Source organism: Amblyomma americanum, chromosome 6, assembly GCF_052857255.1.
Source record: "Amblyomma americanum isolate KBUSLIRL-KWMA chromosome 6, ASM5285725v1, whole genome shotgun sequence".
Classification (NCBI taxonomy): domain Eukaryota; kingdom Metazoa; phylum Arthropoda; class Arachnida; order Ixodida; family Ixodidae; genus Amblyomma; species Amblyomma americanum.
In genome coordinates, this window is record NC_135502.1 from 157,662,392 (window position 1) to 157,687,414 (window position 25,023).

The following is a 25,023-nucleotide window of genomic DNA, read 5'->3' on the forward strand; positions in this document are numbered from 1 at the left end:
CTGATGGTGAAAATCCAGGTTGGAGACTTTTTCAGAAAACTGTGTTGAAAATTTCCCGATTGAGAATTTCCTTGTTGGGGAAACTCCAGATCCCTGTTTGAGAAACTCCCTGTTGAGGAACTTCATGCTGGAGAAATTCCATGTTGGAGAAACTGTCTGCTTGAGAAATTTCATGATTGAGAAACTCGATGTCGCAGAATCTCCCTGTTGGACAAAACTCTCTCTGAAGAAACTCTCTATTGGTTATACTCTATGTTGGAAAAAATTCCTGTTGGAGGAACTCCATGTTGGAGAAAAGTTTTGGCGCAGAATCTTCCTGTTGGTGAAACTATGTTGAAGAATCTCCATGTTGGGGAGACTGCCTGTTGGAGAAAATTCCTGTTGAGAAACTTCATGTTGGAGAAACTCTAGGTTGGAGACTTTGTTGGCGAAACTGTGTTGCAGAAGTTCGCTTTGAAGATTCTCCATGTTGGAGAAAATCCAGGTTAGAGAATATGTCGGAGAAACTACCTGTTGACGAAAATTCATGTTACAGAGACTGCTTGTTGGAGAAACACACTTTTCGAGAAACTTTCTTTTAGAGAAACTATCTTCTAGAAACTTTTGGAGGAATTCGCTGTTGGAGAAACTCCATAGTGGAGAAACTCCCTATTGGAGAAACTTCATGTTGAATAAACACCACGTTGGAGAGATTCCCTTTTGGAGAAACTTCATGCGGGAGAATCTCCCCGTTAGAAAAACTCCAATTTGGAGAAGCTTCATGTTGCTGAAGATCCCGGTTGGAGAAACGTTATGCTGTAGATATTCCCTGTTTGAGACACTTCATATTTGAAAAACTTTCTATTGAAGAAAGTTCCTGTTGAGAAACACCATCTGAAAAAATTCCCGTTTGGAGAAACTCCCTGTTGGAGAAAATCCATGTTGGAGAAACTCCATTTTGCAGAAACACCCTGCTGGAGAAAATCCCTGTTGAGGGACTCCATGCTGGAGAGGCTTCAGGTTCGAGAAACTCCCTGTTGGAGAAACACTCTGCTGGAGACACTCCATGCATGATAAATTCTCTGTTCGAGACCCTTCATGTATGAGAAACTCCCTGTTGAAGAAACTGCCTGTTGAGAAACTCCGTGCTGGAGTAACTGTAGGTTTGAGAAATTCATGTTGTAGAATCTACCTGTTGCGAATCTTCCTGTTAGAGGGACTCCCTGTTGAGGAACTCCATGCTGACGAATCTCCAGGTTGGAGAAACTCTGTTGTAGGAGCTCCCTGTTTAGAAACTACTGTTGGAAAAACACCCTGTTGGAGGAACTCCATGCTGGAGCAAATCCTTGTAGCAACTCCTTGCTGGAGAAACCTCTGTTCGTGACACTTAATGTTTCACAAACTCTATTTTTGTAGGAACATCCTGTTGAGAAAATCTGTGCTTTAGAAACTCCAGTTTGGGGAGTTTCTTGTTGAAGAAATTCGATGTTGGAAAACTCTGTGTTGAAGCCACTCAATGTTGGAGAAACTGCATGTTGTAGAATCTTCCTTTTGCGGAATCTCCCTTTCGAATAAACTCCCTGTTGAGGAACTCCATATTGGAGAAACTCTCTGGTGAAGAAACTCCCTGTTGGATAAACTCAATGTTGGAAAAGCTCCCTGTTGAACACCCTTTTCGGGAAACTTCCGGTTAGAGAACCCCTATGTTGGAGAAAATTCCTATTGGAGAACGTCGCTGTGGGAGCAACTCCTTTTTGGAGGAAATTCGTGCTGTAGAAGCACCCTGTTAGAGAAACTATGTTCTAGAGACTCCATGCCGGAGAAGCTAAAGGTTGGAGAAAGTCCCTGTTGGAGAAACTTTCTGCTGGAGAAACTAGATGTTGGGGAGACTCCGTGTTGGAGATTTAATCTGTTGGAGAAACAATGTTTCAGTAACTCCCTGTTGGAGAAACTCTCTTTTTTGAAATTCTAAGTTGGAGAAACTTCTCGTTGGAGAAACACCCCGTTGGAAAAACTCCATGCTGGAGAAATTTCTTTTTCGAGACACTCCTTGTTGGATAAACTCCATGCCGGAGAAATTCCTTGTTCGAGGCACTTCATGTTTGAGAAACTTCCTGTTGCGAAACTCTATGATCGAGAAACTCCATGTTGAAGAAAGTCCATGTTGGAGAAATTTCCTGTTCGAGACACTCCATGTTTGAGAAACTCCCTGTTGCGAAACTCTATGAAGGAGAAACTCCAAGATGAAGAAACTCCATGTTGAAGGAAATCCATGCTGGAGAAATTTCCTGTTCGAGGCACTTCATGTTTGAGACGCACCCTGTTGAAGTAACTGCCTGTTCAGAGACTGCATGTTGGAGAAACTGATGTAGAATCTCCCTGTTGGAGAGACTCCCTGTTGTAGAAGTTCTTTATTGGAGAAACTCTCTGTTGAAGAAACTTTATGTTAGATAAATTCCACGTTAGAGAAGCTCCCTGTTAGAGTAACTTCATGTTTGAGAAACTCCCTGTTGAAGAAACTCCCTGCTTGAGAAATTGCATTTTGGGGAAATTCCATGTCGCAGAATCTCCCTGTTGGAGAAACTCCGTTTTGAAGAAAATTCCTGTTGGAAAACTTTATGTTGGCGAAAATTCCTCTTGGAGAAACTCCAAGTTGGAGAAAATTCTAGGTGCAGAAACTTCAGTTGGTGGAACTCCATTTTGGAGAAAATCGCTGTTGAGAAACTAGACATTAAAGAATCTCCAGGTTGGCGATTTTGTTGGAGAAACTCTCGGTTGGAGAAACTCTGTTGGAGAATTTTTGTTGAGAAGCTTCATGTTGAAGAAGCTCCAGGTTAGAGACTATGTTGGAGAAACTCCCTGTTGACGAAAATTCATGTTGGAGAAACTCCCTCTTTGAATTACACTTATCTAGAAAATTCCGGTTAGAGAAACTTTGTTGGAGAATCTTCCTGTTGGAGAATTTCGCTGAAACTCCATATTAGAGAAATTCCCGGTTCGAGACACTCCATGGTTCACAAACTTCCTTTTCTAGAAAATTCCTGTTGAGAAACTCTATGCTGGAGAAACTCTAGGTTGGAGAAACTCCCTGTTGGAGAAATGCTATGTTGGAGCTACTTCCTGTTGGAGAAACTAGATGTGCGATAAACTCCGTGTTGGAAATTCTCTGTTGAAGAAACTATGTTGCAGAAACTATCTGTTAGAGAAACTTCATGTTGGAGAAACTTCATGTAGAAGATCCCTGTTTTAGAAACACCCTGTTGGAAAATCTCCCCGTTGAGAACATTCATGCTGGAGAAGATCCAGGTTGAAGAAACTCTAGGTAGGAGAAACTCCCTGTTGGACAAACACCCTTTTCGAGAAACTTCCTGTTAGAGAAACTATATGTTAGAGAAATTCTTTGTTGGAGATTCTCGCTGTTGGAGAAACTCCTTATTGGAGAAACTCCATGTTGGATAAACACCACGTTGGAGAAACTCCTTTTTGAAGAAACTTCATGCTGGAGAAGCTCCCTGTTAGACAAACTCTACGATGGAGAAACTTCATGTTGCAGAAGCTCCCTGTTGGAGAAACTCCCTGTTGAGGAACTCCTAGCTGGAGAAGCTCCAGGTTGGAGAAACTCCCTGTTAGGAAACTTTATGCTGGAGAAATTCTCTGTTTCAGAATTTTCATGTTTGTGAAACCACCTGTTGATGAAACTCCCTGTTGAGATATCCCATGCAGGAGTAACTCCAGGATAAAGAAACTCGCTGTTGGAGAAACTTCATGTCGGATAAACTCCATGTTGTAGAATATCCCTGTAGGAGTATCTCCCTGTTGGAGAAATTCCATATTGAAGAATCTTCATGTGGTATAAACTGCACCTTAGAGAAGCTCCCTTTTGGCGAAACTCTATGTTGGAGAAGCTCACTGTTAGAGAAACTCCATGTTGAAGAATCTCCATTTTGCAGAAACTCCCTGTTGGAGAAAAACCCTATTGAGGAACTCCATCCTTGAGAATCTCTAGGTCGGAGAAACTACCTGTTGGAGAAACTCGCTGATTCAGAAACTCAATGCTAGATTAATTCTCTACTCGAGACACTTCATGTTTTTGAAGCTCCCTGTTGATGAAACTGCCTGTTGAGAAACTCCATGCTAGAGAAAATCCAGGTTCGAGAAACCCGCTGTTGGAAAAACTCCATATTGGTGAAACATCCTTTTGAAGAAACACCATGTTGGAGAAATTCCATGTTGTAGAATCTCCCTGTTGGAGAAACTCCCTTTAGAAGAAATTTTCTGTTGGAAAAAATCTATTTTGAAGAAAACTCCTGTTGGAAAACTCTATGATGGAGAAAATTCTTGGTGCAGAATCTTCTTGTTGGTGAAATTCCAGGTTGAAGAAACTCCATGTTGGACAAACACCCTTTTCAAGAAACTTCCTGTTAGAGAAACTCTATCTTGGAGTAATTCATTTGGAGCAAATCGCTGTTGGAGAAACTGCATAGTGGAGAAACCCCCTATAGGAGAAACTCCATTTTGAATAAACACCACGTTGGCAAAACTCCCTTTTGGAGAAACTTCATGCGGGAGAATCTCGCTGATAGTAAAACTCCAAGTTGGAGAAGCTTCATGTTGCAGAAGCTCTCTGCTGGAGAAGTTCCCTGTTTAGGAACTCCATGCTGGCGAATATCCAGGTAGGAGAAACTCTCTGTTGGAGGAACTCGCTGTTGGAGAAACTCCAAATAGAGGAACTCCCTGTTAGAGGAACTTTATGTTGGAGCACATCCTTTCAGGAGAAACTGCATGCCGGAGAAATTTTCTGTTCGATACACTTCATGTTTTAGAAAGTCTCTTTTGAAGAAAATTCCTGTTGAGAAACTCAATGCTGGAGAAGCTCCAGGTTGGAGAATTTCCCTATTGGAGAAACTTTAGGTTGAATAAACACAACGTTGGCGAAACTCCCTTTTGGAGAAACTTCATGCGGGAGAATCTTTCTGTTAGAAAAACTCCAATTTGGAGAAGCTCAATGTTGCTGAAGCTCCCGGTTGGAGAAACGTTATGCTGTAAATTTTTGCTGTTTGAGACACTTCATATTTGAGAAACTTTCTATTGAATAAACTTCCTGTTGAGAAACACCATGCTGGAGAAACTCCAGGCTGGAGAAACTCTCTGTTGGAGAAACTCCGTTTTGAAGAAACTCTCTGTTGGAGAAACTCCATGTTGGAGAAGCTCCCTGTTAGAGAATCTCCATGTTGGAGAAACTCCATTTTGCAGAAAAACCCTGTTTAGAAATTCCCTGCTGAGGAACATTATGCTGGAGAGGCTTAAGGTTGGAGCAACTCCCCGTTAGAGAAAAGCTCTGCTGGAGACACTCCATGCTTGAGAAATTCTCTGTTCGAGACACTTCATGTTTGAGAAACTCCCTGTTGAAGAAACTGCCTGTTGAGAAACTCCGTGCTGGAGTAAGTCTAGGTTTGAGAAATTCATGTTGTAGAATCTACCTGTTGCGAATCTTCCTGTTGGAGAGACTCCCTGTTGAGGAACTCGATGCTGACGGATCTCCAGGTTGAAGAAACTCTGTTGTAGGAGCTCCCTGTTTAGAAACTCCTCTTGGAGAAACACCCTGTTGGAGGAACTCCATGCTGGAGCAAATCCTTGTAGGAACTCCTTGCTGGAGAAATTCTCTGTTCGAGACACTTCACGTTTCACAAACTTTCTCTTTGAAGGAACTTCCTGTTGAGAAACTATGCTGGAGAAACTCCAGTTTGGGGAACTCCTTCTTGAAGAAATTCGATGTTGGAAAACTCCGTGTTGGAGAAACTCCATGTTTAGAATCTTCCTGTTGTGGAATCTGCCTTTCGAAGAAACTCCCTGTTGAGGAACTCCAAATTGGAGAAACTCTCTGGTGAAGAAACTCCCTGTTGAATAAACTCAATGTTGGAAAAACTCCCTGCTGAAGAAACACCCTTTTGGGGAAACTTCCGGTTAGAGAAACTATGCTGGAGAAAATTCCTGTTGAAGAACCTCGCTTTGGGAGGAACTCCTTTTTTGGAGAAAATTCTTGCTGTAGAAGCACCCTGTTAGAGAAACTCTATGTTTTAGAGACTCCATGCCGGAGTTAGCTCAAGGTTGGAGAAAGTCCCTGTAAACTTTCTGCTGCAGAAACTAGATGTTGGGGAGACCCCGTGTTGGAGATTTATTCTGTTGGAGAAACAATGTTTCAGAAACTCTCTGTTGGAGAAACTCCTTTTTTTAAACTCCAAGTTGGAGAAACTTCACGTTGGAGAAACACCCTGTTGGAAAAACTTCATGCTGGAGAAATTTTTTTTTCGAGACACTCCTTGTTGGATAAACTCTGTGCTGGAGAAATTCCCTGTTCGAGACACTCATGTTTGAGAAACTCCCTGTTGCGAAACTCTATGATTGAGAAACTCCATGTTGAAGAAAGTATATGTTGGAGGAAATTCATGCTGGAGAAATTTCCTGTTCGAGGCAATTCATGTTTGAGAAACTCCATGTTGAAGAAACTCCCTTCTTGAGAAATTTCATTTTGGGAAATTCCATGTCGCATACTCTCCCTGTTTGAAAACTTTATGTTGGCGAAAATTCCGCTTGGAGAAACACCAAGTTGGAGAAAATTCCAGGTGCAGAAACTTCCAGTTGGCGAAACTCCATGTTGAAGAAACTCCATGTTGGAGACACTCCCTGTTGGAGAAAATCCCTGTTGAGAAACTAGACATTGAGAATCTCCAGGTTGGCGAATTTGTTGGAGAAACTCTCGGTTGGAGAAACTCTGTTGCATAATTTCTCTGTTGAGAAGCTTCACGTTGAAGAAGCTCCAGGTTAGAGACTATGTTAGATAAACTCCCTGTTGACGAAAATTCATGTTGGAAAAACTCCCTGTTTAAATAACACTTTTCTAGAAAATTCTGGTTAGAGAAACTATGTTCGAGAAACTTTCTGTTGGAGAATTTCGCTCTGGAGAAACTACATAATAGAGAAATTCCCTGTTCGAGACACTCCATGTTTGACAAACTTCCTTTTGAAGAAAATTTCTGTTGAAAAACTCTATGCTGGAGAAACTCCAGGTTGGAGAAACCCCTGTTGGAGAAACGCTATTTTAGAGCAACTTTCTTTTGGAGAAACTAGATGTGGGATAAACTCCGCGTTGGAAATTCTCTGTTGGAGAAACTCATCATTCATTCATCATTCATCATCAGCCTTACTACACCCACTGCAGGGCAAAGGCCTCTCCCATGTATCTCCAATTGACCCTATCCTTTGCCAGCTGCATCCACCCTTTGCCTGCAAACTTCTTAATCTCATCCGCCCACCTAACTTTCTGCCGCCCCCTGCTACGCTTACTTTCTCTTGGAACCCACTCCGTTACCCTTAAAGACCAGCGGTTATCCTGCCTTCGCATTACATGCCCTGCCCAAGCCCATTTCTTTCTCTTGATTTCGACCAGGATGTCATTAACCCGTGTTTGTTCCCTCACCCACTCTGCCCGCTTCCGATCTCTTAACGTTACACCTATCATTTTTCTTTCCATGGCTCGCTGCGTTGTCCTTAACTTAAGCTGAACTCTTTTCGTTAGCCTCCACGTTTCTGCCCCGTAGGTGAGTACCGGTAAGATTATGCTGTTGTACACTTTCCTCTTGAGGGAAATTGGTAAACTGCCACTCATGATCTGCGAGAATTTGCCATATGCGCTCCACCCCATTCTAATCCTTCTAGTTATCTCCCTCTCATGATCCGGATCAGCTGTCACTACCTGCCCTAAGTAGACGTATTCCGGCACAATTTCTAGGCTCTCGCTGCCAATTGTGAACTGTTGTTCAATTGCTAGGCTGTTGAACATTGCTAGGTTGTTGGAGAAACTATGTTGCAGAAACTCTCTGTTAGAGAAACTTCATGTTGGAGAAACTTCTTGTTGTAGAAATTCCCTGTTTTAGAAACACCCTGTTGGAAAAACTCCCTGTTGAGGAATTTCATGCTGGAGAAGATCCAGGTTGAAGAAACTCTCTGTTGGAGAAACTCCCTGTTGGCCAAACACTCTTTTCGAGAAACTTCCTGTTAGAGAAACTATATGTTAGAGAATATCCCTGTTGGAGAAACTCGCTGTTGGAGAAACTCCTTATTGGAGAAACACCATGTTAGATAAACACAACGTTGGAGAAACTCCTTTTTGAAGAAATTTCATGCTAGAGAAGCTCCCTCTTAGAGAAACTCTACGTTGGAGAAACTTCGTGTTGCAGAAGCTCCCTGTTGGAGAAACTCCCTTTTGAGGAACTCCTAGCTGGAGAAGATCCTGGTTGAAGAAACTCTCTGTTGGAGAATCTCCGGGTTGGATTAAAACGAAGTGGATAAACTTGATGCTGGAGAAGCTACAGGTTGGAGAATCTCCCTGTTGGAGAAACTCCATGCTGGCGAAATTCTCTGTTCGAGATACTTCATGTTTGAGAAACTCTCTGTTGAAGAAAATGCTTGTTGAGAAACCCCATGGTGGAAAAACTTCCTGTTGGAGAAACTCCATGTTGGAGAAAATCATGTTGTAGAATCTTCCTGTTGACGAATCTTCCTGTTGGTGAGACTCCCTGTTGGAAAAATTCTATATAAAGAAAATATGTTGAAGAAACTCCATGTTGGATAAATTCCACGTTGGAGAAGCTCCCTGTTCGGGAAAATAGAGCAGCGCGTAACAAAACAGGACACAAAGGAGAGACACGGAACGACACGAGCGCTAACTATCAACTGTTTATTTCTTGCTGTCGCTGCGTATAAATACATGAGCCTCAACTCGAAACGAAAAACAAAAAAAATTGATGACACTCCTTTGTATCCTGTTTTGTTACGCGCTGCTCTATTTTCATGGATCACCAACTCGCCCAACAAGCAACACCCCTGTTAGGGAAAGTCCATGTTAGAAAAACTCCCTCTTGAAGAAACTTCCTGTTGGAAAAACTCTATGTTGGAGAAAATTTCTTTTGGAGAAACTCCATGATGGAGTAAATCCCTGGTGCAGAAACTTCCTGTTGGTGAAACTGCATGTTGAAGAAACTCCATGTTGGAGACAATCCATGTTGGACAAACTTCCTGTTGGACAAACACTCTTTCGAGAAACTTCGTCTTCGAGAAACTCTATGTTGGCGAAACACTCTGTTATATAAACTTGGTGCTGGAGAAATTCCATATCGGAGAAACTCCCTATTGGAGAAACTCCATGTCAAATAAACACCACGTTGGAGAAACTCCCTTTTGAAGAAATTTCATGCGGGAGAATAACGCTCTTAGAAAAAGTCGAAGTTGAAGAAACTCCTTGTTGCGGAACTCCCTGCTGACGAACCTCCAGGTTAGAGAAACTCGGTTGGAGGAACACCCTCTTGGAGACACTCCAGTTCAAGAAACTTCGTGCTGGAAGAACTCCATGCTGGAGAAAATACTTGTAGGAGAAACTACTTGCCGGCGAAATTCCCTGTTCGAGATACTTCATGTTTTAGAAACTCCCATTTGAAGAAAATTTCTGCTGAGAAACTCTATGTTGGAGAAACTCCAGGTTGGAGAAGCTTCCTGTTGGAGAAACTAGTGTTAGAGATTATCTCTGTCGGAGAAACTGTTGCAGAAACTCTCTGTTGGAGAAACCCTCTGTTTTAGAAACTCCAAGTTAGAGAAACTTCATGTTGGAGAAACACCCTGTTGGAAAAACTCCCTATTGAGGAATTCCATGCTGGAGAAGCTCCAGGTTGGAGAAACTCTATGTTGGGGAACTCTCTGCTTGAGAAATTCGATGTTGGAGAACTTCATGTCCCAGAATCTCCCGGTTGGAGAAAGTATTTGAAGAAACCCTCTGTTGGAAAAACTATGTTGGAGAAAACTCCTGTTGGAGGAACTCCATGTTGGAGAACATGTTTGGCACAGAAACTTCCTGTTGGTGAAAGTCTATGTTGAAGATACCCTATGTTGGAGACACTGCCTGTTGGAGAAAATTCCCGTTGAGAAACTTTATGTTGCAGAAACTCCAGGTTGGAGACATTGTTGGAGAAACTCTCTGTTGCAGAATTTTGATGTGGAGATTCTCCATAATGGAGAAACTCCAGGTTGGAGGCTACGTCGGGGAAACTTCCTGTCGGCGAAAATTATGTTCGAGAGACTCCCTGTTGGACAAACACCCTTTTCGAGTAACTTCATGTTAGAGAAACTGTATGTTGGAGAAACTATTTTTTGGAGAAATTCGTTGTTGAAGAAACTCCATATTAGAGAAACTCTCTATTGGAGAAACTCTATGTTGGATAAACACCACGTTGGAGAAACTCCCTTTTGGAGAAACTCTCTTTTGGAGAAACTTCATGCGGGAGAATCTCCCTGTTAGAAAAACTCCAAGTTGGAGAAACTCCATTTTGCAGAAGCACCCTGAAGGTGAAACTCCCTATTGAGGAACTCTATGCTGAAGAATCTCCAGGTTGGAGAAACTCTGTTGGAGGAACTTTCTGTTTAGAAACTCCAATTGGAAACACCCTGTTGGAGAAACTCTATGCTGGAGCAAATCCTTTTAGGAGAAACTCCTTGGTGGAGAAATTCCTTGTTCGAGACAGTTCATCTTTGAGAAACTCTTTTTGAAAAAACTTCCTGCTGAGAAACTTTATGCTGGAGAAAATCAAGTGTGGGGAAATCCCTGTTGGAGAAATACGATGTTACAGAAGCTCCCTGTTGAAGACAGTCCATGTTGGAGAAACTCCATGTTGTAGATTGTCCCTGTGGGAGAATCTCCATTTCGGAGAATCTACCTGTTGAGGAACTCCATATTGTAGAAACTCGGTGTTGAACACTCTTTTCGAGAAAATTCCTGTTAGAGAAACTGTATGTTGGAGATACTTCCTGTTCGAGAAACTCGCAGTTGGAGAAACTCCTTTTTGGAGAAGCTCCGTGCTGGAGGAAATTTATGTTGGAGAAACGCCGTGTACGAGAAATTCCATGCTGGACAAATTACCTTTTCGAGGCGCTTCATATTTGAGAAAATCCCTTTTGAAGAAACTCCCTGTTGAGAAACTCTATCCTGGAGAAACTCCTTTGTTGGAGATACTTTCTGTTGGAGAAACTAGATATTGGAAAAACTGTGCTCGAGATTTTATCTGTTGGAGAAACAATGTTGCAGAAACTCTCTGTTGGAGAAATTCTCTTCTTTGAAACTCCAAGTTGGAGAAACTTCATGAAGGAAGAACAACCTGTTGGAAAACCTCCATGCTGGAGAAATTTCCTGTTCGAGACTCTCCCTGTTGGGGAAACTCCATTCCGGAGAAATTCCCTGTTCGAGACACTTCATGTTTGAGAAACACTGTTGAGAATCTCTACGATTGAGAAACATCATGTTGGAGAAACTTCATGTTGGAGGAAATCCATATTGGTGAAACTCTCTGTTGGAGAAACTGCATGTTGGATAAACTCCTTGCTGGAGAAACTCCATGTTGCAAAACTCTCTGTTGAGGAATTCTATGCTAGAAAAGCTCCAGGTTGGGGAACTCACTGTTGGAGAAACTCCATGTTGGATAAACTCCACTTTGGAGAAGCTCCCTGTAAGAGAAACTGCATGTTGGAGAAGCTACCTGTTGCAGAAACTTCCTTTTGAAGAAACTTCCTTTTGGAAGAACATTATGTTGGGGAAAATTCCTGTTGGGAAATTTTTATGTTGGAGAAAATTCCTGGTGCCGAAACGTCCTGTTGGTGATCTCTATTTTGAAGAACCTCTATGTTGGATAGGCTCCCTGTTGCTGAAAATCCAGGTTGGAGACTGTCAGAAAGCTCTGTGTTGAAGATTTCCCGACTGAGAATCTCCATGTTGGTGAAACTCCCTGTTTGAGAAACTCCCTGTTGAGGAACTTCATGCTGAAGAAACTCCAGTTTGGAGAAACTGTCTGCTTGAGAAATTTAATGTTTGAGGAACTCCATGTCCCAGTATCTCTCTGTAGGAGAAACTCTTTCTGAAGAAACTTTGTGTTGGATAAACTCTATGTTGGAGAAAATTACTATTGGAGGAACTCCATGTTGGAGAAAAGTTTTGGCGCAGAATCTTCCTGTTGGTGATACTCTATGTTGAAGAATCTCCATGTTGGGGAGACTGCCTGTTGGAGAAAATTCCAGTTGAGAAACATCATGTTGGAGAAACTCAAGGTTGGAGACTTTGTTGGCGAAACTGTGTTGCAGAATTACGCTGTGGAGATTCTCTATGTTGGAGAAACTCCAGGTTGGAGACTATGTCGGAGAAACTACCTGTTGGCGAAAATTCATATTAGAGAGACACCTTGTTGGACAAACACCCTTTTCGAGAAACTTCCTGTTAGAGAAACTCTATCTTGGAGAAACTATTTCGGAGGAATTCGCTGTTGGAGAAACTCCATAGTGGAGAAACCCCCTATAGGAGAAACTCCATGTTGAATAAACACCACGCTGGAGAAACTGCCTTTTGGAGAAACTTCATGCGGGTGAATCTCCCTCTTAGAAAAACTTCAATTTGAAGAAGCTTCATGTTGCTGAAGCTCCCGGTTGGAGAAACGTAATGCTGTAGATATTCCCTGTTTGAGACACTTCATATTTCAGAAACTTTCTATTGAAGAAATTTCCTGTTGAGAAACACCAACTGAAGAACTTCCAAGTTGGAGAAACTCCCTGTTGGAGAAACTCCATTTTGGAGAAACTCTCTGTTGGAGAAACTCCATTTTGCAGAAACACCCTGCTGGAGAAAATCCCTGTTGAAAAACTCCATCCTGGAGAGGCTTCAGGTTGGAGAAACTCCCTGTTGGAGAAAAACTCTGCTGGAGAAACTCCATGCTCGAGAAATTCTCTGTTCGAGACACTTCATGTCTGAGAAACTCCCTGTTGAGAAACTCCATGCTGGAGTAACTCTAGGTTTGAGAAATTAATTTTGTAGAATCTACCTGTTGCGAATCTTCCTGTTGGAGAGACTCCCTGTTGAGGAACTCCATGCTGACGAATCTCCCGGTTGGAGAAACTCTGTTGTAGGAGCTCCCTGTGTAGAAACTCCTGTTGGCGAAACACCCTGTTGGAGGAACTCCATGCTGGAGCAAATCCTTGTAGGAACTTCTTGCTGGAGAAATTCTCTGTTCGAGACACTTCACGTTTCACAAACTCTCTTTTTGAAGGAACTTCCTGTTGAGAAACTCTATGCTGGAGAAACTCCAGTTTGGGCAACTCCCTGTTGGAGAAATTCGATGTTGGAAACCTCCGCGTTGAAGCCACTCCATGTTGGAGAAACTTTATGTTGTAGAATCTTCCTGTTGCGGAATCTCCCTTTCGGAGAAACTCTCTGTTGAGGAACTCCATATTGGAGAATCGTTTTGGTGAAGAAACTCCCTGTTGAATAAACTGATTGTTGGAAAAACTCCCTGTTGAACAAACACCCTTTACGGGAAAGTTTCGGTTAGAGAAACTCAATGTTGGAGAAAATTCCTGTTGGAGTACCTCGCTGTGGGAGGACCTCCTTTTTGGCGAAAATTCATGCTGTAGAAGCTCCCGGTTAGAGAAACTCTATGTTTTAGAGACTCCATGAAGGAGAAGCTTAGGGTTGGAGAAAGTCCCTGTTGGAGAACCTTTCTGCTTGAGAAACTATATGTTGGGGAGACTCCGTGTTGGAGATTTAGTCTGTTGGAGAAACAAGGTTTCAGAAATTCTCTGTTGGAGAAACTTCCTTTTTTGAAACTCTAAGTTGGAGAAACATCACGTTGGAGAAACACCCTGTTGTAAAAACTCAATGCTGGAGAAATTTCTTTTTCGAGACACTCCTTGTTGTATAAACTCTATACCGGAGAAATTCCCTGTTCGAGACACTTCATGTTTGAGAAACTCTCTGTGGCGAAACTCCCTGCTTAAGAAATTGCATTTTGAGGAAATTCTATGTCGCAGAATCTTCCAGTTGCAGAAACTCCGTTTTGAAAAAAATTCCTCTGGAAAATTTTATGTTGGAGAAAATTCGTCTTGGAGAAACTCCAAGTTGGAGAAAATTCCTGGTGCAGAAACTTCCAGTTGGTGAAGCTCCATGTTGAAGAAACTGCATGTTGGAGAGACTCGCTGTTGGAGAAAATAACTGTTGAGAAACTAGACGTTGGAGATTCTCCAGGTTTGCGATTTTGTTGGAGAAACTCTCGGTTGTAGAAACTCTGTTGCAGTATTTCTCTGTTGAGAAGCTTCATGTTGAAGAAGCTCCAGGTTAGAGACTATGTTGGAGAAACTCCCTGTTGACGAAAATTCATGTTAGAGAAGCTCCCTGTTTGACAAACACTTTTCGAGAAAATTGCGGTTAGAGAAACTTTGTTGGAGAAACTTCCTGTTGGAGAAATTCCATGTTAGATAAACTCCACCTTGAAGAAACTCCCTTTTGGCGAAACACTACGTTGTAGAAGCTCCCTGTAAGAAAAACGTAATGTTGAAGAAACTGTTTGAGTAACTGTTTCCTGTTGAGTAACTATATGCTGGAGAAATTCTCTGTTCAAGACACTTCATGGTTGAGAAACTTGCTGTTGAAGAAACTGCCTGATGACAAACTCTATGCTGGAGTAACTACAGGTTGGAGAAACTTCCTGTTTGAGAAACTCTATGTTGGAGAAAATCAAGTTGTAGAATCTCCCTGTTGGCAAATCTCGCTGTTGGAGAGGGATCCTGTTGAAGAAACTTCATATTGGAGAGACTCTTTGCTGGAGAACCTCCATGTTGGATAAATTCCACGATAGAGAAGCTCCCTGTTAGAGACTTCATGTTGCAGAATCTCTCTGTTGGAGAAACTCCTTGCTTGAGAAATTCCATGTTGGGGAACTTTATGTTGCAGAAGCTCCTGTTGGAAAAAGTGCCTGTTTAGGAAATCCATGCTGGAGAAGCCCCAGGTTGGAGAAATGCCCTGTTGGAGAAACTTCATGCAGGAGAAAATCTATGTTTGAGACACTTCATGTTTGAGAAACTTCCTGTTGAAAAACTGCTTGTTGAAAAACTCTATGCAGCAGAAACTACAGGTTCGATAAATTCTACAATGTTCGATAAATTCTACAATAGAGAAGCTCCCTGTTAGAGACTTCATTTTGCAGAATCTCCCTGTTGGAGAAACTCCCTGCTTGAGAAATTCTATGTTGGTGAAATCCATGTTGCAGAAGCTCCCTGTTGGAGAAACTCCCTGTTGGAGAAACTCCATGCTAGTGAAAATCTCTGCTTGAGAGACTTCATGTTTGAGAAACTTCCTGTTGAATAAACTTCCTGTTGGAGAAACTTCATGTTGGAGATACTCTCTGTTGGAGAAACTCCATTTTTGATAAACCCCACCTTGGAGAAACACCCTTTCAGCGAAAATCTAAGTAGGGGAACTTCGCTGTTAGAGAAACCTTATGTTGAAAAACTAAACTTTGCAGAAACTCCCTGTTGGAGAAAATTCCTGTTAAGGAACTTCATGCTGGACAAGCTCCTGGTTTGAGAAACTCCGTTGGAGAAACTCCATGCTAGAGAAAATCCCTGTTCGAGACATTTCATGTTTGAGGGACTCCCTGTTGAAGAAACTGCCTGTTGAGAAACTCCTTGCTTGAGTAACTACAGGTTGGAGAAACTCCCTGTTTGAGAAACTCCACGTTGGAGAAACTCAAGTTGTAGAATTTCCTTTTGGAGAGAGACCCTGTTGAAGAAACTCCATATTGGAGAAACTCTTTGCTGGAGAAGCTCCCTGTTAGAGATTTCATGTTGCAGAATCTCCATGTTGGAGAAACTCCTGCTTTAGAAATTTCAATTTTGGGAAACTTCATGTTGCAGAAGCTCCCTGTTTGAGAAACTGCCTGTTGAAGAACTCCATGCTGGAGAAGCGCCAGGTTGGAGAAACTCCCTGTTGGAGAAACTTCATGCTGGAGAATATCTCTGAGACACTTCATGTTTGAGAATCTTCCTGTAGAAAAAACTCCCTGTTGGAGAAACTCCATATTGAAGAAACTCCATTTTGGATAAACTCCACCTCGAAGAAACACCCTTTTGGCGAAACTCTATGTAAAAGAAGCTCCCTGTTAGAGAAACTTCATCTTGAAGAAACTGAATTTTGCAGAAACTCCCTGTTGGAGAAAATTCATGTTGAGGAACTCCATTCTGTAGATGCTCCAGGTTGGAGAAACTCCCTGTTGGAGAAATTTCCTGCTGGAGAAATTCTCTGTTTGAGACACTTCATGCTTAAGAAAGTCCCTGTTAAGAAACTCCATGCTGGAGAAACTCCCTTTTGGAGAAGCTCCACCTTGCAGAAAATCAATGTTGTAGAATCTCCCTGTTCGTGAATCTCCCCGTTGGAGAAACTCCCTGTTGAAGGAATTTCATATTGGAGAAACTCTCTGTTGGAAAAAGTCCATGTTGGATAAACTTCACGTTGGCGAAATTCCCTGTCGGTCGAGCACTTTTTTCGAGAAACTTCCTCTTAGAGAAACAATATGTTAGAGAAATTCAATGTAGAAACCCGCTTTTGGAGAAACTCCTTATTGGAGAAACTCCATGTTGGATAAACACCACGTAGGAGAAACTCCTTTTTGCAGAAACTTCATGCTGGAGAAGCTTCCTGTTAGAGAAACTCTACGTTGTAGAAACTTCATTGTCAGAAGCTCCCTGTTTTAGAAACTCCCTGTTGAGGAATTCCTAGCTGGAGAAGATCCAAGTTGTAGAAACTCCCTTTTGCGGAAACTTTATTCTGGAGAAATTCTCTGTTTGAGACTTTTCATGTTAAAGAAACAACCTGTTGAAGAAACTCCCTGTTGAGATTTTCCATGAAGGAGTAATTCCAGGGTGGAGAAGCTCCCTGTTGGAGAACTTCATGTCGAAGAAACTCCATGTTGTAGAATATTCCTATTGGAGTATCTCCCTGTTGGAGAAAGTTCTTATTGAAGAATCTCTATGTGGGATAAACTGCACCTTAGAGAAGCTCCCTTTTGGCGAAACTCTATGTCGGAGAAGCTCACTGTTAGAGAAACTCCATGTTTAAGAAACTCCATTTTTCAGAAGCTCCCTGTTGGAGAAAAACCCTATTGAGGAACTCCATTCTTAAGATTCTCTAGGTTGCAGAAACTCTCTGTTGGAAAAGCTCGTTGATTCAGAAACTCAATGGTAGATAAATTCTCTGCTCGAGACACTTCATGTTTTTGAAGCTCCCTGTTGAAGGAACTGTCTGTTGAAAAACTCAATGCTAGAGAAAATCCAGGTTCGAGAAACTCCCTGTTGGACAAACTCCATGTTGGTGAAACTTCCTTTTGAAGAAACACCATGTTGGAGAAATTCCATGCTGTAGAATCTCCTGTTGGCGACTCTCGTGTTGGATAGACTCTCTGTCGGATAAACTTCATATTGGAGAAACTCTCTGTTGGAGAAACTTCATGTTGGATAAACTCCACATTGGAGAAGCTCCCTGATAGAGAAACTGTATGTCGCAGAATCTCCCTGTTGGAAAAACTTGCTTTCGAAGAAACTCTCTGTTGGAAAAAATCTATTTTGAAGAAAATTCCTGTTGGAGAAACTCGATGTTGGAGAAAATTCTTGGTGCAGACTCTTCTTGTTGGTGAAATTCCAGGTTTAAAGAACTCCATGTTGGACAAACACACCTTTCGAGAAACTTCCAATTAGAGAAAATTTATTTTGGAGAAACTCTCTGTTGGAGAAATTCGCTCTTAGAGGAACTTCATATTAGAGAAACTTCGTATTCGACAAACTGCATGTTGGATAAGCACCACGTTAGTGAAACTCGGTTTTGGAGAAACTTTATGCGGGAGAATCTCGCTGAAAGAAAAACTAATTTGGAGAAGCTCCATGTTGCAGAAGCTCTCTGCTGGAGAAGTTCCCTGTTGAGGAACTCTATGCTGGCGAATATCCAGGTAGGAGAAGCTCTCTGTTAGAGGAACTGCCTGTTGGAGAAACTCCAAATGGAGGAACTCCCTGTTAGATGAACTTTATGTTGGAGCACAACATTGAAGGAGAAACTGCATGCCGGAGAAATTCCCTGTTCGATACACTTCATGTTTTAGAAACTCCCTTTTGAAGAAAATTCCTGTTGAGAAACTCAATGCTGGAGAAACTCCCTATTGGAGAAACTCCAGGTTGAATAAACACAACGTTGGCGAAACTCTCCTTAGGAGAAACTTCGTGTGGGAGAATCTCTCTGTTACAAAAATTCCAATTTGGAGAAGCTCCATGTTGCTGAAGCGCACGGTTGGAGAAACGTCATGCTGTAGATATTCCCTGTTTGAGACACTTCATATTTGAGAAACTTTCTATTGAAGAAACTTCCTGTTGAGAAACACCATGCTGGAGAAACTCCAGGTTGGAGAAACTCCCTGTCGGAGAAACTCCACTTTGGAGAAACTATCTGTTGCAGAAACTTCATGTTCGATAAACTCCACGTTGTAGAAACTCCTTGTTGGTGAAGCTCCGTGTTAGAGAAACTCCATGTTGCAGAAACTTCATTTTGCAGAAACACCTTGTTGGAGAAAATTCCTGTTGAGGAACTCTATGCTGGAGAGGCTTAAGGTTGGAGAAACTCCTTGTTGGAGAAACACTCTGCTGGAGAAACTCAATGCTTGAGAAATTCTCTGTTCGAGCCACTTCATGTTTGAGAAACTCCCTGTTGAAGAAACTGCCTGTTGAGAAACTCGGTGCTGGAGTAACTCTAGGTTTCAGAAACTCCCAGTTCGAGAAACACCATGTTGGAGAAACTTCATGCTTGGAGAAGTCTCCTGTTAGAGAAACTTTATGTTGGAGAATCTCCATGTTGCAGGAGATCGCTGTTTGAGAAACTCCCTGTTGAGAAACTCCATGTTGGAGAAGCTCTGCTTGAGAAATTCTATGTTTGAGAAAGTTCATGTCCCAGAATCTCCCTGTTGGAGATACTCTTTTTGAAGAAAATCTCTGTTGAATAAAAGCTATGTGGAGAAAATTCCTGTTGGAGGAACTCCATGTTGGAGAAACTTTTTGGTGCAGAACTTCCTGTTGGTGCAGAAACTTCCTGCCTGTTGGAGAAAATTCCTGTTGAGAAACTTCATGTTGGAGAGAGTCCAGGTTGGAGACTTTGTTGGCGAAATTCTGTTGCAGAAGTTCGCTGTGGAGATTCTTCGTGTTGAAGACTATGTCGGAGAAACTTCCTTTTGGCGAAAATTCATGTTGGAGAGACTGTCTGTTGGACAAACACCCTTTTCGAGAAAATTCCTCTTAGAAAAACTCCAATTTAGAGAAGCTCCATGTTGCAGAAGCTACCGGTTGAGGAAACTTCATGCTGGAGATTTTTCTTGTTTGAGAAGCTTCATATTTGAGAAACTTTCTATTGAAGAAAATTCCTGTTGGAGAAACTCCATTTTCGAGAAACTCTCTGTTGGAGGAACTCCATGTTCGATAAACTCCACGGTGGAGAAACTCCATGTTGGAGAAGCTCCCTGTTAGAGAAACTACATGTAGGGGGAACCCTGTTGGAGAAAATCCCTGTTGAGAAACTCCATGCTGGAGAGGCTTCATGTTTGAGAAACTCCTTATTGAAGAAACTGCCTGTTGAGAAACTCCGGGCTTGAGTAACTCTAGGTTGGAGAAACTCCCTGTTCGAGAAACTATGGTGGAGAAATTCATGTTGTAGAATCTCCCTGCTGGCGAATCTCTCTGTTGGAGAAACTCCCTGTTGGAGAAACTCCATATTGGAGAAACTCTGTTGGAGAAACTCTATGTGTGATAAATTCCACGTTGGAGAAGCTCGCTGTTTGAGAAATTCCATGTTGAAAAATCTCCCTTTTGGGGAACTCTGCTTGAGAAATGCCATGTTGAAGAAACTTCATGTCGCAGAATCTCCCTGTTGGAGAAACTTGCTTTAAAAGAAACTCTCTGTTGGAAAAACTCTATGTTGCAGAAGATTCCTGTTGGAAGAGCTCGATGTTGAAGAAAATTCGTGGCGCAGAAACTTCCTGTTGGTGAAACTTTATGTTGAAGAAACTCCATGTTGGTAAGACTCTCTGTTGGAGAAAATCCCTGTTGAGAAACAGCATATTGGAGAAACTCCAGGTTGGAGACTTTGCCGGAGAAACTCTTTGTTGGAGATTTTCGCTGCGGAGAATCTCCATGTTGAAGTAACTCCAGGTTGGAGACTATCTTGGTGAACCTTCCTGTTGGGGAAAATGTAACTTGGAGAAAATCTCTGTTGAACAAACACCCTTTACGAGAAACTTCCGCTTAGAGAAACTCTATGTTTGGGAAACTCTCTGTTGGAGAAATTCGCTGCTGGAGAAACTCTATATTGGAGAAACTTCCAATTAGAGAAACTTCATGTTGTATAAACACCACGTCAGAGAAACTTTATGCGGGAGAATCTCGCTGTTAGAAAAACTCCAAGTTGGAGAAACTTCATGTTGCAGAAGCTCCCTGTAGGAGAAACTTCCTGTTGAGGAACTCTATGCTGACGAATCTCCAGGTTGCAGAAACTTTGTTGTAGGAGCTCCCTGTTTAGAAACTCCTGTTGGAGAAACACCCTGTTGTAGGAACTCCATGCTGGAGCAAATCGTTGTAGGAACTCCTTGCGGGAGAAATTCTCTGTTCTACACACTTCTTGTTTGATAAACTCTCTTTTTGAAGGAACTTCCAGTTGAGAAACTCTATGCTGGAGAAACTCCAGTTTGGGGAACTCCCTGTTGGAGAAATTCGCTGTTGGAAAACTCCGTGTTGAAGCCACTTCATGTTGGAGAAACTTGAGAAACTTTCTGGTGAAGAAACTTCCTGTTGAATAAAATTAATGTTGGAGAACTCCCTGTTGAACAAACACCCTTTTCTGGAAACTTCCTGTTAGAGAACATCTATGTTGGAGAAAATTCCTGTTGGAGAAACTCGCTGTTGGAAGAACTCCTTTATGGAGAAACTTCCTATCAGAGAATCTTCATGTTGGAGAAACTCCCTTTTGCAGAAACTTTATGCGGGAGAATCTCGCTGTTAGAAAAACTCCAAGTTGGAGAAAGTCCATGTTGCAGAAGCTCCCTGTAGGAGAAACTCCCTGTTGAGGAACTCCATGCTGTCGAATCTCCAGGTTGGAGAAACTGTTGGAGGAGCTCCCTGTTGGAGAAACTCCCTGTAGGAAGAACTCCATGCTGTAGCACATCCTTGCAAGAGAAACTGCATGCCGGAGAAATTCGCTGTTCAATACACTTCATGTTTTAGAAACTCCCTTTTGAAGAAAATTCCTGTTGAGAAACTCAATGCTGGAGAAACTCCAGGTTGGAGAAACTCCCTGTTGGAGAAACTCCATGTTGGAGAAACTTCCTGTTGGAGAAACTTGATGTTGGAGAAACTTCGTGTTGGAGATTCTCTCCGTCGGAGAAACTGTTGCAGAAATTCTGTTGGAGAAACCCCCTGTTTTAGAAACTCCAGAATGGAAAACTTCACGTTGAAGAAACACCCTGTTGGAAAAAATCTCTATTTAAGAATTCCATGCTGTAGAAGCTCCAGGTTGGAGAAACTCTCTGTTGGAGAAATTCTATATTGAAGAAACTCTTGGTTTGATAAACACCACGTTGGAGAAACTCATTTTTGGAGAAACTTCATGCTTGGAGAAGCCCCCTTTTAGAGAAACTCCATGTTGGAGAAACTCCATGTTGCAGGAGATCGCTGTTTGAGAAACTCCTTGTTGAGGAACTTCATGCTTGAGAAACTCCATGTTTAAGAAACTGTATGCTTGAGAAATTTCATGTTTGAGAAACTCCATGTCCCAGAATCTCCCTGTTGGAGAAACTCTTTCTGAAGAAACTCTCTGTTGGATGAACTATATGATGGAGAAAATTCCTGTTGGAGGAACTCCATGTTGGAGAAAAGTTCTGGCGCAGAATCTTCCTGTTCCCCAGTAGTACTAATGGGGCTCTGAACTGCGGGACCTTGTGGGCCCGGCACGGGCTGCCTATAGGGGCCCCAGGTGGGATGTGAGCGGGATTTGCATCTGCGCAACGGGGGGACCCTCAAGGGCTGCCCAGTGGGCTTACTGCATACCCCACAAGGCTCCGCACTGGATCCCCTTGGGCCTTCGTGGGCTGACCGTGCCGGGCCTCCGTAGGCTGGCCCGTGCCGGGCCTGCGTGGGCTGGCCCGTGCCGGGCCTGCGTGGCCTGGCCCGTGGCGGGCCTGCGTGAGCTAGCCCGTGCCTGGCCTGCGTGAGCTAGCCCGTGCCGGGCCTCCGTGGGCTAGCCCGTACTGGGCCCGTGGTGTAGCCCTTCTGATCCCAGTGGGCTTCCTAGGCGATAACTTGCGGAAAGTCGACTAAGGTAGCCCATACAGAACCAATAGCTGTATGCCTTTGGGCCCACCGACCCAATTAGACTTAAGGCCCACCTTGCCAACCCAGAAAGGCTTTATTCACTTCATCAGTATTTTTTGTGTACATGTTACTACTGAAATTACAATGCAAATAAGAATGCTTCTTAGTTATTTGTTTGTTTTGCAAGACATTTTGGGCAATCTTGCGTACAAAGCCCCAATTACTGGGCTGAAGTGCCCGCCACCTTCATCCGAACTTTCCGACCGCCATCCCAGTCTCTCGCCCCCAGCACGAACGCAGCCACTCTGTTGTTGCCTTCCATGGTGGCTGTTGAAATTCTGTGCTGCATAGCAGATGTAAAAGTGAACGAATAAACACACATCAAATTGATATTCAGTAAGGTGGATAAAAATCACTTTCCAAAGTATTACGGTCACATCTTTCAGGAAATGCTTCATGGCCGTATGCAATGCTACAATGTGCAATACTTGAAATATCAGCAAATTTCGTATGCTGTTAATATCCGTAACCATAATAAATTTAAACAACCAAAATAAGAATAACAGAAAGGTGCATGAGCCATTAAAGAAATATAGACACCTAAATTTATTGCGTGTTTTATAAAATACTTGGATTACCAGGTAGTACTTGCCTACAACCCCGCTAAATAATTTATAATTGAATTTGTTCTCTCATGCTGTTTTGGTTTCATCGACTGAACGCCGACTGTCGTCAAGTTGATGTTTTGGACACCGGATGCAACTCGAAAAACTAATACAATCGCTGATACGTACCTTTAATTGACTACGACATTTATTCCAGCCTCTTCCAAGACCAGGAATGACAAAAAAAGACCTGTTAGCAATAATATAACCGATTTTTTATGCCTCATGTGAATTAAACGCCAACTTCACGCCACAGTCATCGTTCGACTGATGAAACCGAAACAGCGTCAAGAAGAAATTAAATTGCATAAAAACTGCACACTGCGCTAGTTGGTGTTGATGCATAGTGGTGGTTCAAAAGCGCAAACACACACGGACCATGTATGAGACGAGACACACAAACCAGCGCTGAAGTTACTACAGATTTTTTATTAGGAAGAAGCACGTCATATATACACACACGAAAAAACAACGCACATGCGCAGTGTCAACAAGACTCCTATTGCTAGCAGAAGGAGAAAACTGCTTTAAAACACGTGAATATCCGCAGAACCACTACACACTAAGTAGCATATTGATTTCTCGAAGCCGTAATGTAACAGATGGCATACTCACGCACCGATTACTTTTTCTGATAACCTGAAACGCCTCAGCCACTTCTCTAGTGCGCCGGTCAGAATGAGCGAACAAGACATCAGTATCGTAAAAAAATGGCGTACATTTGCACGTGAAACAATGCTTAGCTAGGTTAGTTTCTTTCCTAAAGAATTAGCGAGCTTCATTAGCCGCACGTTAACGCAGCGGCCAAGTTTGACCTATGCAGGTAAGGCCACAGGACTGAGGGATTTGATACACTACGCCAGTCTTACAGGGAACATAACTATTTTCATGATTTATGTTGCAAGCATTTCTTCTGCGCCCTTCATGCTTTCTTTGAACTGCCGCTCCCACTCTCTAGCTTGTTAGGTGCAGTGAACAGAACCTTTAACCCATGCTTGCTTCCCACTCTTTTTAATCCGGTGCGAAAGCGTTTGGACATATGGCGTAACCCACTACCTTTCTTCTCCCTTCTTCCGAACCCTTTTCCAGCCCCGATGTACTTGCAGACGATTTCAGCTCATGGAGGACTTGTCTGCACTCGAAACGAGAACTGAGTCCCAGAAACCAGCTTCCCTACATCTGTCTATTTGGGCTAAGAGACTGGGCATTATTTTATAAGATTTCTTTACTGCCATGCTTAAGCATCCCGTAAACATGCCACTTTTTGCAAGCTTTGAAAGAAAAGACCTGTAATTCAAAATGGACTTTTCACTTCTTGGGGAATACTGCCAACAGACATGGTAAGATTCTTTCTTGAGGGACTTTATGTGTGAACCTTAGCCCCGACCAATTATGTGCAAAACTATGAACATTTGACACAAATTCGGGATTCACGGACCAAGGCAGCACCAGGTAATCTGGCACATAACAGAAAATGCATATGCAATAACCGGCTAGATCAGTCTCAACTGTCATATCAACCTTGCTTAGATAAATGTCTCTGAGAATGGGAGCTACTTTAGCACCTATGAACAAACTCGATTTTTGCATATAAAGATGAACAACCCACTCAACAAACGTGTTACTCAGGTAGTAAGATAACAGTTAAAGAAAGGATCCTGTTGTGATCCCACACTCATTTTGGAACACGCAATCATCGCTCATCCGTAATAATTTGCTGAACATACTGGATTAGTTCAAAGTGTGGAAGAGAATAAAACAAATCAACATCTACGCTAAAACCATCACATAGTGCCCGGCTCTCATTTCGGAGGAAATCCGCTACTGCCTCAGAATTAGGTACGAGAAACGGATCCTTTACGCGAAGTGACGACAAATGTTTGTGAAGATAGGTAGACACAAACAACTGCCAAGAATTGTGCTCAGATACGCTTGCCCGGAAAGGAACTTTAGGCTTGTGCATCTTAGCACTAAAGAAAATTTCTAGCACCGATTGTACAGCTTCCTTCACTTTTTTGCTATACCTTCATACTTTAAACTTCGGAAGTAAAGTCATCGCCTTTTCTGAAGATCGGTGCTAGAAATTTCCTTTAGTGTTAAGATGCACAAGCCTAACGTTCCTTTCCGC

The 25,023-nt window shown here is 42.5% G+C and overlaps 1 long non-coding RNA gene across 1 annotated transcript; it reads right to left on the reverse strand.

Moving 5' to 3' along the window:
• Positions 1-22,305: 22,305 nt before the first annotated feature.
• On the reverse strand, positions 22,306-23,072 carry LOC144095032 (uncharacterized). Its single transcript, XR_013306674.1, has 2 exons — positions 23,025-23,072; positions 22,306-22,573 (listed from the first exon to the last, which is right to left on the reverse strand). It is a non-coding gene; the product is annotated as an uncharacterized LOC144095032 (long non-coding RNA).
• Positions 23,073-25,023: the final 1,951 nt, after the last annotated feature.